The sequence below is a fragment of the Pinus tabuliformis genome, chromosome 7 (assembly GCF_031772625.1).
Source record: "Pinus tabuliformis cultivar Carrire ecotype Pingquan chromosome 7, CPIR1, whole genome shotgun sequence".
Lineage (NCBI taxonomy): Eukaryota > Viridiplantae > Streptophyta > Pinopsida > Pinales > Pinaceae > Pinus > Pinus tabuliformis.
This window is the reverse complement of record NC_142293.1, coordinates 910,286,872-910,292,402: the sequence shown is the minus strand read 5'-3', so window position 1 is coordinate 910,292,402 and position 5,531 is coordinate 910,286,872. Positions and strand designations below refer to the sequence as shown.

At 37.7% G+C, this 5,531-nt stretch overlaps 1 pseudogene; it reads left to right on the top strand.

The window, feature by feature from the left end:
- Positions 1 to 255: 255 nt before the first annotated feature.
- Positions 256 to 3,575, top strand: LOC149250600 (putative mannitol dehydrogenase; annotated as a pseudogene).
- Positions 3,576 to 5,531: the final 1,956 nt, after the last annotated feature.

Sequence of the window (5,531 nt, the reverse complement as noted above, 5' to 3'; positions counted from 1 at the left end):
TTATTGTGTTAATGATTAAGAATATGCCCAATATTTTATAGTATGTGAATCCCTAAAAATATGCCCAACATTGCCATAAAAATATATATAATTTTGATCGAAGACCTACTCTGCCTCTCTACAAAACATAATATCCCACTCTAATTAGGATGGGCTGAAAGATGTAGGATAAATTTCAAAAATTCATGTGCTCTCGATTACAAATTTAAAATGGATGATGCAGGGATGATATGGGCACCTACGATATGAGATGGGATGCAGGATGTTTGGCAATTGCAAATGGACACGACGCTACAGGAGGCTGAACACCGCAACAACAGGGATAGCCAGTTCCAGATATGGGACGTGGAGAAATATGAAACGTTGATAAACAGGTACGATATATTATGGTATTCGAACATACAACCTCTGCATTGATATGTAGGGTGAATGGGCGCCATCGGGGCGCTTTAAATGGCCGATGGCAATTCCGTTATTTGTTGTCATTTTTAAAACAATCATTTCTTATTCAAAAATACATTTTATTTGCTGTCAATTAAAGTGTATATTATTATTTTATATTTATTAGGCCGATAGGCCTTCCTTTGAATGAGTTTAGTCATCTACCTATTGATTCTCTGATTGACATCTGGCGTCCCACTGGCATCTGGTTTAATTGACATCTGGCATATGTTCTCGGACTATTCCTCCCTCACCAAAACTGCTTTCCAATTTCTGCTCCTCCCGCTTTCCGCTTTCTACTCTTCCACGACTTCCTGCAATAATGTTTTCAGGCTCTTCCACAACTTGCTGTAATAACGTTTCCGGTTTCTGCTGTGCACGACCTGCTGCAATAACGTTTCCGGTTTCTGCTGTGCACGACCTGCCTCGCTGCCTAACGATGAATTTAGCTCTCGGTTATTCAGTGGTCATCCTGCTATATCCTGCCATACTTGACCTTTTAAAAACCCATCCCAACACCTGTTGTCTCCTCAAATCTGTTCTTTATATTCATCTGCTTAGCTGCTTCTTCTAAGTGAATCAAATTTATTTATGAGTGTTGTGAAGAAGAGAAGATGGTTAAGGAAGTAGGTCAGTCTAATGTTCAAGGATGGGCTGCTAGAGACGAGTCAGGAATTCTCTCACCCTTCAATTTCACTCGCAGTTTTATCCTCGCTTTACTCTCATAACTGCTTTTATTGATACCCATTTGCAGAAAACTTACATTTAAATTGTTTGCTTCTATTGATACCCATTTGCAAAAAACTTACATTTAAATTGCCTTGAAACAGAAACTGGGCCGCATGATGTTACTTTCAAGATCGTATACTGCGGAATCTGTCACACTGATCTACATCAAATTGGTAATGAATGGAAAGCTTCCCAATACCCAATGGTTCCTGGGTAATGTCTTCATGATCTTCAACACTGCTTCACATCAAATAGCAAGACAAAAAGAGTATATGCCTAGAAGTTCATACTCAATTTTAATTTACTCACAATTCTATTTTTGTAGCCATGAAATAGTAGGTATAGTAGTTGAAGTTGGTTCAGAAGTGAAGAAATTTTCTGCTGGAGATCGTGTGGGCGTGGACTGTATGGTTGGAAGTTTCCATCATTGCGATTCTTGTAGCAAAGGCCAAGAACAATATTGTGAGAAGGTCATTTGGACGTATGGTAGCACCGATGTTGATGGTTCTGTCACTTTTGGAGGTTACTCATACTTGGTGGTTTATAACCAGAGGTAATTAATCATTATCCCAACTCATGCAACCATTTTTGTTTTAGGGCACATGGGCTAAACTCGCCATAAAAGGCTTCCTTTTCTGTCCATATAATCATGTTCATGTTTGGAATGGGATCAACGAGTTTCGAGAATCTCCAATTGACTCAAAACCTCAGAAAATTTAACTGCGCCAAGTTCCGGCAGGCCTTGCCGAGATGGGTGGTTTGTCTCTTTTATATAAAACCGGAGACAAATGGCATTAATATTTTTTCTTTATATTGGTTAAATAGGGTTTTAATAATTTGGGTGGTTTGTGGTTTGTAAGTAGCTTTGTGGTGAAGGTACTAGAGAATCTTCCCTTGGATGCCGCTGCACCATTGCTATGTGCGGGAATAACGGTGTACAGCCCCATGAAATATTTCCAGATGACGGAGCCTGGGCATGGTGGGGCTTGGCAGTTTGGGACACATGGCTGTCAAATTTGGAAAAGCTTTTGGGTTGCAAGTGACGGTGATAAGTACATCGCCTAGCAAGGAAAAGGAAGTGAGAGAAATTTTAGGAGTAGATCACTTCGTCATCAGCAAAGATGAGAAATAGATGCAGGCTGCAGTCAAGTCTGTAGAATATATTATTGACACAGTCTCTGCTAATCATGCTGTGAAGCCCCTCCTTAATTTGCTAAAGGTGAATGGTAAGTTGGTCATAGATGGTTTGCCAGAAAAACCTGTGCAATTTGCTACTCTGGCTGTTGTTATGGGTATGTCCTCCGTGCCCTTTTGTCTTGTAGATAAAAGATATGAATAAAATTATATTTTAATCAAACTGAGAGTGTCAAAGGCATCCACAGCTTAGGCAGATATGCTATCTCTAAATTTTGGATTTCTCTACTGTTTTCTTGAACAAGAATTTGGGTGTTAATGACATGGAAGTTGGGATTTGATTTTAATTTTGGTGTGTGCAGCCCGTCGATTTGTTGGGGGGGAGTTTGATTGGAGGGGTGAAGGAAACTCAGGAAATGTGTTATAGTTGGTGGGGAAGCTTTTATCTCTCATAAAAGAGTAGGTTTATGGCCGAATGAGGATGTGAGAAACTAGGAACTGTAACTCGTAGAATGTAATAGATGCCCGAGAGCTTGAACAATTTGGGTAATAAAGTTTGCATAATTATGTTATAGTTTAATTTTGTGTAAATAATTTTTTTATGAGAATGAGAGCCTAGAAGAAGACATAGCTGACGAGCTCAGTACTGGATTGGGCTCTCAACTGCCTGGCAATTTCCACAAGTCTCTTGCAAAGGAGAGGACTAAGGCTTCTGGTGCCAAAGCCAAAGATGGAATGAGGACAATTGAGTCTACTGCTATAAGGTTTCTGGTGCCAAAGCTAAAGATGGAACGAGGACAATTGAGTCTACTGCTATTTCAGGTAAGAAGATTCCAAGGATCCATGAATGCTCAATCTGTAAAAAGGGTTTTGCTTCAGGTCAGGCTTTGGGTGGTCAAAGGAGATGCCATTAGGGTAGTGGAGCTTCAGATACTATAATTACTAGTTGTGGCAACAAGGAGACCCCTAAGCTGCAGCAGCTGCCTGCAAGAGTGAAACTATTGGACCTAAGCATGCCTGCCCCTTTTGATGATGATGGTGATGCTGGAGACCTCAATACTCTAGATGGTAATGCAGTGGATTCTCATGGAACTTCCCATGCCCAAACCCACAACCCTTCTTCCTTGTTGTCTTCGTTGATGAGCAACCACCCAAGACAAGGACTGTTCTTGTACAATAGTGATGTTGATTTAAGTAAAGATGATGAAGCAGATAGTAAGGTAGAAAGGATATTAGATTTGGTAAAGGGAGCCATTCAAAATTCCCAGTGAGGGCACAATCATGGTTGCAATTCTAAGGCACACAATTCGTTATCTGTGATTGACTCATTTGTGTATACCTACGCATTGAAATTTCTTTTTGTATAAGACCAATAATTTCTTTTTGTATAAGAGCAATAATTGGTAAGTATAAGTATTACAACAATGATATCATGAAACTTTGAAAATATTTAACAAATAGGTTTATAACCTTCGGATTCAAATGAGTGACTGCACTGTGAAAGATAACTAACACCAACTCAACTATCTCTTTGGTTTGTACCAAACATTGTGAACATGATTTCACCAATTCCCAACATCAATGAGAAAATTCCGTTGTTAATTTGTAGTTATTTTACATTTATGGATTAGTTAATTTAGTAGTTATTTTATGTTTTTAGATGAGTTAATTTTGTTAAATTTATTATATATTTTAACAATTAAATGTATGAAGATGTAGTTTTAATTATATATATATATATATATAAAGATTTATTTTTTTTAAATGAAGGTGCAAGGGGAATTAGGGCAATAGCATAGTCCTCTTGTTGCCCACATTTGCTTGGAATAGGAGTTGTTGTTATGAAAGCTAGACGATGCTGGACTGCTAGGTGAAAAAGGACCTCCTGCAATAATGTTTCTTTCAATTCTATTGTTTAATTTATTTTGTAATAGATATTTCTTTACTCATGTTGTTCTTATTTGGTTAATGATCATGTAAAAATAAAAAGAAAGATATTCACCTCCTGCAATAACGTTTCTTTCAATTCTATTGTTGAATTTGTTTTGTAATAGATATTTCTTTACTCATGTTGTTCTTATTTGGTTAATGATTATGTAAAAATAAAAAGAAAGATATTCCTTTCGTCACTAATTTTGAATTGCTTGTTTGCTGGTTGAAGAGTGAACACGAAAATATTTTTTTCCAGAATATAAATGTTTAGGTCTTTGAGGGATTGCTAATACATTAAGGCTAGAAGCCATTACAAGAAATACTCATTATGAACTCAATACATCACATGCAGGGATTGAACCTATTTGGGGGCGATAACAAGTTAACAACATTCATGCCAACCACCTGAGCTAAATCTGGTTGACGTTTGTGTGTATAAGTTACCAGATTTCAGATTTAAATTTGGATATGGATCCACCGGTGTTTTAAACATTAATAATTTGTTTTTACATAACATTAAGTCATTTTATGAACCATGTCACTCTCAACATGTTACTTTTAAGATTACTTACTAACTTGTTATCAACATTTATGCCAACCACCTGAGCTAAATCCGGTTAATGTGTGTGTATAAGTTAACAGATTTCAGATTTAAATTTGGATATGGATCTACCAGTATTTTAAACATTAATAATTTTTTTTTACATTGCATTAAGTGATTTTATGAACCAGGTCACTCTTAACATGTTACTTTTAAGATTACTTACTAAAACCATTATAATATATTTGATGAATGTTTATTATATAACTCTAGTATCATGCAAGCTACTGATGTCTAAAAAACATAGCTAAAGAGTAGACAGTGTCTAACGGCTCCTTTCAGGTGGACGTAGTTACGAAGGAAAGTTTCCTTAACAAATCCGGCCTTCTCCAGAACTCGCGCCGAGGCCACGTTTTCAGGGAGCACAAGAGCTTCAATTCTAAATTCTTTGAATCCCATTTTAAGTGCCGTTGTCACCGCTTCGGTGGTGAAGCCCATCCCCCAGTATCTTCTAGCGATGGCATACCCCATCTCAGCTCGGCAGTCGTGAATATCGGTTCCTTGTTTGAGCATGACGTGACCAATAGGCTTCCCTCTGAAACATATTGCCTTGAATCATGGATGAGGAATCAACACCTTCAGCAGAAACTCGTTTCTCGGATTTAAAAGCTTCCCATGTCGTGAACTTGATCACTTCTTCGTCACAAGCCCATTCGTACAGGTCTTCCAAGTCGGTCGGGCAAAAGTTCCTCAA